The following is a 12,647-nucleotide window of genomic DNA, read 5'->3' on the forward strand; positions in this document are numbered from 1 at the left end:
TCACAAAACTTATCATCATCAGCAAGGCTTGTGTGGGGCCTCATAATCAATCGGAGGCGAAATGAAGAAGAAATTCCTGGCATCTCTTTCTCTCTTTTAAAAATCTCTTTTGTTGTTTAGTAGAAATAGTAAATAGTAACTCTGCATTTTTATTTTGTCATGATGACCTCCTCAATGGAAAGACCGTGTCCTACAAAAATGATTTTTTGACTCTGATATTATTATTTTTTCCTGTAGGAAACTTGGAGTTTTTGTATTTTTGTGTTTTTGTTTCTCCTATAAAATTCTATTAGTAATGTTGAGGATAAGTCTCTGTTTTGATTTTCGTGGTAATGATGTCTTCTCAATGGAGCTATGATTCCTGATCATTTATGGATTCAATTATATTGATCTACACAATATTTATAGAAATCACCCATATTTTGCCAAACCAACTGTAACACACGCAGTCTGCTTCTAAATTTGGTCCACTTTACATGAAAATTGTCAAAAACCAGATCATACTCCGAGTTTATAAGAGATTAAGTGACAAAAACAGATCATGGATATAAGAAGCTATGTTGAAATAGATCAAGTGAATGATCAAGGTTTTCTTGAGTGGATCAGACATATCTATAGAGTAGAGCAATCGCATCTCCAACATGGCCACGAGATTCACACATCTACAAAACAACATCTAATTGGAATCAATCGAGAATCTACGATGAAGTTTATACCGACATGCATCTGTCTGTCTGTCTGTCCTTTTTGTGTGGATCTGACATGGACATGGTGATCAATGATCTCCTCTTGATCTATCCATTGAAGGTATGGTATGGCTTTATTTTAATTGTCACTTCATACAATTAATTCCTTGACACATTGTCAATGGAGGTGTAGTACCTATTGAATCGATCTATGTGATTGTGGCGACAGAATGCTAATGTTAAGGAGGGGTTGAGTTAATCTCCATCTTTTCAAAAGATCAAATGTCATTGTTGTCAAATCTTAATGAGTTCAAAAGCATGCTAATGTTTAGGAGGGGTTGAATTAATCTCCATGTTTTCAAAAGATCAAATGCCATTGTTGTCAAATCTTAACGAGTTCAAAAGAATACTAATGTTTTGGAGGGGTTGAATTAATCTCTATGTTTTCAAAAGATCAAATGCCATTGTTGTCAAATCTTAATGAGTTCAAAAGAAGGCTAATTTTTAGGAGAGGTTGAATTAATCTCCATGTTTTCAAAAGATCAAATGCCATTGTTGTCAAATCTTAATGAGTTCAAATATTGAGGTCCCTTAGTTCCTCTACCATAAGGAGGGACACAACACACTACATGTTCCTGGATCTTGACCTCTCCTTCATATAATTTACACTTGATCTTATATAATTAATCATCTTTAGTTGGATCACTAATGACAAGGCATTGGGTTAAATATATAGTTAAAGTGGGGATAGTGACCGTCGATCCATCCTATCGCAATGTATCCTTTTTCATTAGTAGTAATGTACTGGAAATAGAATATAGTCATTGGACAGAAATAAGATTTGAATTTTCGCAGGTTGGATCAACAATTGGAGGAATGATAGATGAAACTACCAAAATCCAGATCCAAATTTGAGTTATATAATGGGATTTGGGTACATTTTAGGATGGAGGAGAAATTTCACAAAGAATGAGCATTCGTTTGTTGCGATTCCTGATTGATAAGAGCAATGCGACCCATTATTCGAATGATTGCACTACACATGCTTTATGCTAAAATGGTAAGCAATGATCTAATGTTCTTAAATTAGGTTAATGGTTTAATGTGGATGTTTTAATTAAATCTCTTTCAATTGATGAAGAGTTCATTACATGACATTGTGTCATTAGGCCAAAACAAGAGAGAATTGAGACCATATGCATTGACATAGAATTAGAGCTGATAGTGTCAATTGTTTGTAGCCTAACCTAACAAAACGTTACATTAGGTCAAAACAAGAGAGGATTGAGGCCATATGCATTTGGCCATGAGATCATGAGTGGACGTAAGAATTAGAGCTAAGTACACTTATTTAATAAACTAATACATTCACAAAATATTTGCCCATTTCCAAAGGAAAAAAGAAAGGTGTACAAATGGGGAATAATCATAAACATTGATAATATATATATATATATATATATGTAGAAAACAGTTCTATCATCAATGTTTTACAATGGGTGGTAGTACTAGGCTTTATAGAAGTGTTAACTAATATTTATTTGTTTTAAGTTTTGCTCCATATACTCAATTTATTTATTATATTTTCCACATAATTACTCGCCTAATTTATCCTAGCGCCATGACATTTCTAAAGTAACAATGAGTTTTTCGAATGATTCCACGAGACATGCTTTATGCTAATGGTAATGAGAATGTTCTTAAATTAGTTTCTAATGGTTTAATGTATATGTTCTAATTATCTTTCATTTTATTTGTGTTTGGCATGACATTGTGATAGTCCATGCATGATAGATCATTGCGTGCAATACTTCGCAAAAATAACACTCATAATCTATAATGAAGGTGTCTTCACAAAATTATTAACATTGATTGATAAACATGAACCGACATAAGTGATGAAAACAATATTATATTGCCTTTGAAGAAGGCAATGCGATTAAAGTTTCGAGATTTTCAATCATTTTCTTCTCCAAGCTTTTCATAACCTAGGAGGTTTCTAATTGTATATTTCCCTCATCATATATTGAAGATTGCCTTAAAATGGACTTGACATGAAATTTATATGCACATATTAGCATATTCACAAACTTTTAATCTTTAAGCTAATGACACTAGATGAAAGAAGCCTTGAAGTAGATGGAAACAATAGATCCCCATCTTGAAACAATAGTCGATGGCCGGAACTATTTGGCAAGTAGCTCAACACTAGAAAGTGCTTGGCATTAAGGTTCTCCCAACTGAAAACAAAAGAAGTGCTTTGGATGGAACTCTCTAGGTGTGGAAATGGGGAACATTCCCAAGATAACCTCTCTTGTACCGTGGGGAAAAAGCAATGGTTAGAAAATGATTTAGTCATTGTGTTGCTTCAGACAACCATATTGCGAGAAAGATGGAAACATTGATAGAGAGAGAGAGAGAGAGAGAGAGAGAGAGAGAGAAGATATGGGCCTACCTATAAATGGGTGTAGCTTAGTTGATATAAGGTTGTTCAATGGAGACAAGAAGGTCAAGTGTTCAAACACCCTTAACATTCCACCATGGTGTATTTTTTCTATCAAATTAAGTATGGAGTTAATTAAATAGAGAGGTGAGAAAGTTTGGGGTTCAATTTCGGGTTACCCGGTTTGGAAGTTTTCGAACTTGAACCAAACTGCCTTAACCAGTTTGGCCAAACCCGGTTCAGTTCGGCTTGAGCCTTGCCAAACCGAGCTCAAACCGGTTTACGAAGCTCAGGCCTGAACCAAACCGAACTGCCAAAGAAAGAAAATTAAGAAAGAACGGGATCAGGGAGAGAGAGAGAGAGAAACATGATCAAGAACGAATGAATCCGGAATAGGAAATGGGAGACCGATTCCGAATTTGCGTTCATTTTTGCCTGCATTTCTCTGTGCATTTTCAACACACCCCACCCAGCATCGCGTAACAAATCCTAATAAATTTATTTATTTTTGCCAGAAACTCCTTTCGTTTTAATGTTTTCTAAATGTTTGGAAGATAGTTTTAATTTTGGTTTGATGTAATTTCATCATGAACAATGTAAATTTATTTCTTTTATCTACAATTTAAGCTCTATAAAAAAGCACGAGCACTTAATAGAATGGCTCACTTAAGTGGGCACGCACTTAACCGAATGGTTACTTGTTATAGTACAATATCACCACCACCTTCGCTCAGACAGAAGGTTGCCACAGCAAAAGAAACAATGACCTAAGGTTTATCGGCTCAAACCGTCAAACCGTTTCTGGCAGAAGGCTCCAGTCTTTCTTCTCAGAAAACAGCATTCAGCAGACCAAAAAAGACTGAAGAAGGAACCGAACAGACGCTTCGCAGCCCAAATCTAGGTATTTCTTCCAAATGCAAGATGAACTGCTCCCCATCGGGTGTGTCAGTCAGATCAGGAGGTTTTTCGAGAATCGCCATAGTTTCATCCCTGTAAATCATGCAGGAAACACTGGGAACTCTCTCTCGAATCTGTTATTGACCTAACCTAACAGATCAGGAACCTTTTGGAGAAGCGATATAGTTTGATCCCTGTAACGGATACAGAAAACACGTGGAGCTTTCTCGATTTTGTTCTTAACTTCTTGATTGTTTCAATTGTCTATAACCTAAGAAAACAGATAATTAAGAGAGAATTGAGGCCATATGCATTGCCCATGATATCATGAGTAGACATGATATGGCTATGATGCAGATCTGTCACAAAAATCTGCTTGCTGCATGTCCATTCATGCGATTGAGCCTTCTCCAATAAAGAAAAGAGACATATATAGACAGTATATATATATATATATATATATATATATATATATATATATATATATATATATATCATAATCAAGTTATATTTGCTGTTTCTCTGCGAATTTTATTCCATGAGTAATGAATCAAAAAATTGTAGACAATGGGAAGGTTTTCATTAGTGTTTATCTGCTCTATTTGAAATCCCTAATGCTTGAATCTTTTCAGGCTAATACAAGAGTGCGCGGATCGAATCTAATACAAGGATGGAGGGAAGTTCAAAAAACCAGGTGGCAAAGCCTGCAAATCCGAATCAGAATAACAATGGGTAACTAACTACATTCAGCCTCTGTTTTCTAATTGTAGGGAAAAGCAACATAATAGAGAGATTCAGACTGGTATACATAATTACCTACTTACATACAAACATATATATATATATATAGATCAATAGATATATGTATGCATGTAAGTGAGAGAGAACCATTTTCTTTTAATTTTTCATGAGTTGGTACATAGACCAAGGTTATATCTTTAGCATGGAACTACTCCATTACATAATATAGTGCACTAGAATATGGGATTTAGCCAAAGGCACTTTGACTATAGATATAAATATGCAAGTAGGAGATGGTTTGCTGAAGTGACAAATCATACATCAATAATCTTCTTGAGCCTAACGCACCACATCTACACCACATATCACCCCTATGACTTTGTTGTGCTTACATTTTTCCTCTCACTTATATGTTGTCTCCTTATGACAATTTTTTCCTCTTTTAATGCTTCTTTTAACTCAAATCTTGTTTAGGCACTCATTTGTTTCTAATGAAGCTTTCTTACATTTTTCAATCTCATCTTCAAGTTTAGAAACCATTTTCTTAAGACCTTAATTCTCAATAACAAAGATTTGTAATTCAATATTCTCCCTCAATAGTATCCTAATCTCTCCACCTTGCTTATTTATGGTTTCTTGAAGAGAAATCAAGTGACTCATAAGAATTTTCTCCATTGTGGCTGAATTTGTTTTAGTTGGTTATATTCACTAATTATCTATCATACTCTCGAACTATGTGGCCTTCTTACGTGTTGTTGAGATACAAGGTCAACATTGGGTGCATAAACGGGTGTGTAACCCAGTGTGTAGATTGGGTGCGTAAAACCGTACGCACAACATGGCCGTAGCGGTGCGTAAACCAAGAGACCGTTGGAATGTTATTCCTTGTAAGGAATAATTTTGGGAGTTATTATAGAAGGCTCATTTACGAGCAGTCAAGTACTGTTAGTACTTGTGTCATCCCAATAGTCAGGTGTTGAGAATCAAGCTCAACTTGGTCTAGTGTGTGAACTCACCTTGAGAGTGAATAGACACTCCAACGGTCAAGAGCCACCATTATGTCACCACTTTGTATTCTAGCATTTAGTATGAGTCATAGAATCGTATTCTATGACACATAACTTATGAGCTTTCACATTCCCCATGCTCCATGAGTCTTGTAGTTAATGAAGAGAGAGGGTGACTATATAAAGCACCCTCCTCCCACCTTGTATATGTTGAGTCTTTCTCCTTTGTTAATATAATCTACCTTGCGTATACTCTATGTCTTACTCCTTGTCTCTCTCACTCTCACTCTCTCTCTCTCTCATACACACACACAGTTCACACCTATTCTGCTACATAAGAATCCATCTCTTGATTTTTTACATAGGGCTTGTATAAAAGGTGTTCACTCAACACGAAGTATACACACAGAGGAACACAGAGACTCATTTTTTGAATCTGAGTTTTACGTTCTACTCTACTCTACTCTCTGTCTCTGTCTCTCTCTTCTGCATACATTGTGTTGTATTCAAGCTTCCATTAAACCTCTTGTGTTCATATGGTTGTGTCTGTTACTCTTCCGCACACATCATTCTTTTACATGGTATCAGAGCGCGAGGGTTGAAGTCCTCTGCTGCCGACAGATAGACAAACATCACCGTGACAACTAAAGGGAAACAAGGATGGATAGAGGCATGGCTAGCTCGCTTCCTATAGAGAAGCTCGACATAAGCAACTATGCATCTTGGTCGTACAAGATGCACTAGTACCTGATTGGGCACGACTGTTGGAGTTATGTCGATGGAGCTAACGACACAACACCCGAATCGACACACAGAGATTTCCCGACCTGGGAACAAGCGACAAGCAGAGTTCTATACTGCCTTGCCTCTTGTGTCAGCGATCAACTCTTGACCTATATTCGGGATGCCAAGATGCCAAAGGACGCATGGGCGAATCTCAAGAGGATTTTCGCCGTGAGCACAACAGCCAGGAAGCTACAGCTCAGACAAGAGCTCAGCAATGTCCGACAGAAAGATCTGTTTGTGGACGATTACATGGCCCGAATCAAGGAAGTTTGCGACTCCCTCGCCTCCGTCAATGTGAACATTGAGGAAGATGAGATGGTGCAGGTGTGCCTTGGAGGGCTAGCATCGAAGTTCAGAGCATTCCGAACCGTTGTCTGTACACGGGAGAATACGCTATCGTTCTTCATGCTTCAATCAATGTTGCTCGTAGAGGAAAACCACACGGGTGCGTCAACGAGTACGCACACCGACAACAAGATGATGTACACGGAGGAAGAGAGACCCCGTGGTGGTGGCGGACGAGCTGGATCGGTGCAAGGGAGGTGGCCGGAAAGAGCAGAACGTGCGGCATAATGAAAATGCCAGAGGTAGTTCCAAACCCTCTGGAAGTAGGGGGTGTCATGGTGGTGCTAGAAAGTGGCAAGAGAAGGCCATAGGGAGAGCGAGTGCTAGAAAAGAAGAGAGAATTCGGACAAAGCCAGACTGAGCGAAAGAGACGTAGGAAGGCATCAGAAATCGCACTACGCCGAGGGCTCCAAAAGAGCCAGAAATGGATCAGGCCCAACCTTCGTAATGAAGCACAAGGCCAATTCGATGGCCGTGAACACCTCGAAACCAAGTGAGGTGTGGTATGTTGATTCTGGAGTGTCAAATCATATGATGAGTCACGAGGAATGGTTTTCGTACTTGGAGAAACCGGAAAAGCAAGGAGTGGTCGAAATTGGAGACGACACTCCGCATACCATCGAACATGTCGATGAAGTTCCCCTTAGCCATGTTGGGCAGAAAGGGAAACTCATGAACGTGTTTCACGTCTCAACAATAACCCATAACCTGGTGTCGGTCGGTCATATCGTCAACCAGGGGATGCAAGTTCGATTCACGCACTTCGGGTGCTATATCGAAGAGGAAGGATAAGTTATCGCGCAAGGGCGCTGTGAAGGGAGGATGTTTATCCTCGACACCAATCAAGCTGGAACCGTGTTGTTTGTGAAAGGACAAAAGGTCGAATAAGATATTGACCTGTGGCCTAAGCGGTTCAGCCATGTCAACTTTCTGCGGCTTCATGAAATGAAGATGAACAATATTGTGTTAGGATTGTCGAAATTTTGCGGTCGGAATGGTCAAGTCTGTGAAGCCTGTCAACTCGGGCAGTAGCACTGACTTTCGTTCCCCAATGAGCATAATCGGATTCAATATCTACTCGACGTAATCCATTCGAATGTGTGGGGACCGGCACAAACCGTGAGCATTGGAGGAAGCCGTTACTTCGTAAACTTCATCGATGACTTCACTTGGCACACCTGGGCGTGCTTGATTGCGAAAAAGAGCGAAGTCTTCGCGTTGTGCCTGAAGGTGAAGAGCCTTGCAGAAAGAGAAAGTGGGCGTAAGATCAAGTGCCTACGGTCCAATGGCGGGAAGGAGTATTTCTCCGACCAATTCACAAGTTATCTATAGAAGGTATGGATTCGATGCGAATTCTCGTGTAGATACACGCCGCAACAAAACGACATGACTGAGCGGAAGAATCGAATGATTGAAGAAGCTGCTAGGGCAATGCTTGAAGTGAAGCATATGCCGAAATTTTACTGGGCTGAAGCCGTAAGGACGGCTATTTACTTGCAGAATCAGACTTTTGCCAATGGAGGAGTGCCGCCACATGAGCTGTATTTCAGCAAAAAACCGAACTTGGCGCACTTGAGGATTTTCGGTAGCATTGCATAAGGGCATGTGCCGAATGAGAAAAGAAGGAAGTTAGACGCGAACGCCGAAAAGTGCATTTTGGTTGGCTACTTAGACAAACATAAGGGTTATAAGTGTTATAACCCTCGAACCAAACAAGCTCGCGTAAGTCGTGACGTTGGGTTCAATGAGTCAGCGTTGTGGTACTTTCCGTCAACTTCAATCCCTGACGACTCCATTCTGAATTCTGAAGAAGAGGTTAGTGAGGCTGAGATGCCTCCGCGTAATGAGGAAGTCGGAACTTTGAGACAGAGTCCGATCTCATTTCGGCTAAGTGGGCCGAATGAGCGACTGAGTCGGCATGACCAGTCAGGCGCAGAGCCGGTGAGTAGTGGAGACTTGGTCGTGCACTCCCCTCCCCACTTAAGGAACCAAAAAGACGGTTTATGCATAAAGAAAAAGGCAAGAAGAAGATGTTGGAGTACGAGTTCGGTAGTGCCGAGTCAGATCAGAGCGAATCTGACTTGGGGACAATCGAAAAGGAACCTCCACGGAAGAGGTTGAAATTGGCCAAAGAGCCGTGAAATCGACTAATCATGAATTATGCCAATCTACCAGCCTAAAGAACCTCGTAAAGAGGTACAGGTATAATGAGTACGCAACAATTGCGTAGAATGGGGTTTACGACGTCTAGATTGGACTCTTCATTGTTCATTCAGCAAGGTCAACATGGACTAGTTTGTCTTTTATTTTATGTTGATGATTTAGTCATCGCCAATGCTGACCTGGAAGAAATCGGCCGCGTAAAGTCTCGACTTGTGGCATCGTTCGAAATGAAGGATCTTTGCGACCTTCATTACTTCCTCGGGATCGAAGTGATCCGCACGCCCGAAGGCATATTGATCAGCCAACGTCATGACGCATTGAATATGCTCGTTAAGTTCGGGATGACAAATTGTAAGCCCATCTCATCCCCTCTAGATAGAAACGTAAAGCTTCGCCAAGATTCGGGAAACGCATGTGACCCGACATAGTTTCGACAGATTGTCGGAAGCCTAATCTACTTGACGATCACTCGGCCGGATCTCAGTTATCCGGTCGTCTTTATCAGTCAATTTATGTTGCAACCCACGGACGAACACTTTCAGTGTGCACAAAGGATATTGTGATATGTCAGCGGCACTAAGGACATGGCGTTGCTATATCGGGGAGGCGTAGCCGAACAATTAGTTGGCTACACGGATGCCGATTGGGCCGGAAATGCCAACGATTGTAGATCCACATCCGGATACGCATTCTCAATGGGAAGTGTGGCGATCGCGTGGGGCAGCAAGAAGTAGCCAACAGTGGCATTGTAGAGCACAGAGTCCGAATATCAAGGGGCGACTTTCCTACGTGCGAAGTCATTTGGCTAAAACGGCTATTACGGGAACTACATCTGGAGGTGTCCACTTCTACGCCGATCTATTGTGACAGCCTTAGTAGCATTCAACTTGCGAAAAACCTCGTATTCCACGCTCCAACCAAGCACATTTAGGTGCATTACCAATTTGTCTACGAGCGAGTCCTTTCCAGTGAAGTCAAACTAGGGTATGTTTCGACGGGTCGGAAGACTGCCGACATCTTCACCAAACCCCTGGGTCTCGACAAGTTACGGCAATTCTCGGGTGCGCTTGGGTTGCGTCACCTCGACACGCCGAATTTGAGGGGGAGACAAGAATCTGAGCATGAAAGAAGTGGAAGTGACCGCGATGCCGAGTCGGATGAAGAATTCGATTTCGAGTCGGCTAAAGAAGCCGAAGGAGGAAACTAGGGCCGTAATCACAAGAAAGAGCCAAATATAGCCGAACAAGAGGGAGATACAGCCAAGACGTGGTCTAACGTTGTCAAGGGCCTGAAGACCGTAGACGAATTGGAGATAACCAATTCGGGCGTGAGCGGAAATGAGTTGGTAGTGATTGATTTAATCGAAATGTTCGATTTGGACATGCCAAATCAACTGAGGGCCAAGCGGAGGAAGGGGCAGCGGAAGAGGCGCCAATACCGCGACAACAAGGGAGCTGAGAAGGGCCACACGCGCAGACAAGCTGACCGAAAGGGTCGAGGTGCGCAAAATCGAATGGGTCGAGGAGTGTGAGCAAGGCGTAAAGCCTAGGGAAGCCGGAGCAAAGATCCGGAAGAGCAGATGGAACCTCATGTTGAGCTTGAGGGGGAGTGTTGAGATACAAGCTCAACATTGGGTGTGTAACCTAGTGCGTAGATTGGGTGTGTAAAACCGTACGCACAACATGGCCGTAGCATTGCGTAAACCGAGAGGTCGTTAGAAGGTTATTCCTCGCAAGGAATAATTTTGGGAGTTAGTGTAGAAGGCCCATTTATGATCAGTCAAGTATTGTCAATACTTGTGTTAGCCCAATAGTCAGGGCTTGTATAAAAGGTGCTCAATGAGCACGAAGTATACACATAGAGGAACATAGAGAGTAATTTTTTAATCCGAGTTTTACGTTCTACTCTACCCTACTCTCTCTCTCTCTCTCTCTCTCTCTCTCTCTCTCTCTCTCCCTCTCTCTCTCTCTGTCACTCTCTCTCTCTTCTGCATATGTTGTGTCGTATTCAAGCTTCCATTAAACCTCTTGTGTTCATACGCTTGTGTCTGTTACACTTCCGCACACGCCATTCTTTTACATCATATCATAGATCTTGTTGTTAGCTATAGCGTGTCAAATTTGAACATCATATGACCAAGTAATGGCTAAAATAATCTTGAAGAAGAAAAAACCTGAGAGAGAGAGAGAGAGAGAGAGAGAGAGAGAGAGATGTAAATGAGAGTAGTGTCTCCATAAGCAAGATAGTTATTATTTTATTATTATTATTATTTGACTTAATTTCTTGACTTATTAGTTTTCACATTTATGACCTTTCCGTTTACTCAACATGCTACAGAAAAGATGAGAGGCTTGTCTTTCAGCAAGGGCTAAAACCCTCTAATAAGGAAAAAGGAACTATTGAGGTTCGAGATCCTCAAAAAGCCAATGCCAACTCCTCGAGTGATTCTAAGAGCCATGCCTGTTATAAAGAAGGCTTGACGCGTGACTTGATGCAAAAAAGCACCACAAACTGGGATTCAAACAAACCATAGGTAATCATAAAAAGCAAGTGTTTTTTTATATCATACACTTCAAGGAGATTATTTTCATTTTCACCCAAGAATAGTACTCTATACATTTTTTTAATCAATTATTACTACCAACTCACATTTTTTGCAATCCCCTTCAATTACGATAATTACTATTTTTAAGGCTTAATGTAGATGTTTGATTATTTGTCATTTTATTTGTGTAATTTTGCTCCAAACTTAAATCCTTACATGGAGGATTCATAACCACTTGTTTCTATACAAAAGGAATAAAGATACATATCTTGGGAAATTTTAATCTAATTGTTGTGATCATCTATAATTATTTTGGTATTGTCTTGATTCAAAATGAAAAATTTTGAGTTTCCTCACATCAAATAAAATCTCTATCTTGAAATTTCAGGATTTAGATTGTGTTTGTAAGATTTCTAAAACTCGGGAGCTATATATTAACTATGTGGTTAGCGAAGGTCGAAAGACCATTTCAATGGGACATAGATATATGACGGATTACTGTCTATGAAAAACTAGCACCTAATCTTAGGTCAATGACGACCAAGGGTTGGGCTCGAGGGAACCACTATAGACGGCATCTTCGTGAAAATATTGTTGGATCTGCGGCCTTGATTCCGTAGTATCATGCCGCAAAGAAAGCATAGCGGGATCTCTCGCCAGCCCTGCCCCATATGCCCCTTTTGATATTTGAAATTGATAGGAAATACTAAACAAAATCAGAAAATTTGCGTGTCTTTGCTAGCACTTGCCACCTTCTATACGAAACTTTTGAAATGTATTTTTGATGGTGTTGTAGAGGAGGTTCCCTCATATGCTCTTCCAGATGACAAAGTCATGCAAGAATGCAAAAACAAAAGTCATACAAAATAGTTGTATGATGAGGAATGTCGTGATGCAAAGAGATCCTCATAGTGCAAAGTAACTTGGGGCATTTATAGACACAAACAAGCAAGAGCAATCCCAACACATCGTGAGTAAGAAGTGATTGTATTTAGTTAAATTTGAAGGTCATCTATATCACTTGATTCTAGGAC

At 40.4% G+C, this 12,647-nt stretch overlaps 1 long non-coding RNA gene across 2 annotated transcripts; it reads left to right on the plus strand.

Moving 5' to 3' along the window:
• Nucleotides 1-339: 339 nt before the first annotated feature.
• LOC147860929 (uncharacterized) lies at nt 340-11,716 on the plus strand. 2 transcript variants are annotated; one of them, XR_015530134.1, is made up of 4 exons: nt 340-807; nt 1,542-1,746; nt 4,659-4,758; nt 11,406-11,716. It is a non-coding gene; the product is annotated as an uncharacterized LOC147860929 (long non-coding RNA). The 2 variants fall into 2 exon arrangements; XR_015530133.1 differs by lacking the exon at nt 340-807 and having other exon boundaries at nt 1,729-1,746.
• Nucleotides 11,717-12,647: the final 931 nt, after the last annotated feature.

The sequence above is a fragment of the Azolla caroliniana genome, unplaced genomic scaffold, assembly GCF_043228905.1.
Source record: "Azolla caroliniana isolate FFs.n. ecotype wild unplaced genomic scaffold, voAzoCaro1.0.p SCAF_8, whole genome shotgun sequence".
Lineage (NCBI taxonomy): Eukaryota > Viridiplantae > Streptophyta > Polypodiopsida > Salviniales > Salviniaceae > Azolla > Azolla caroliniana.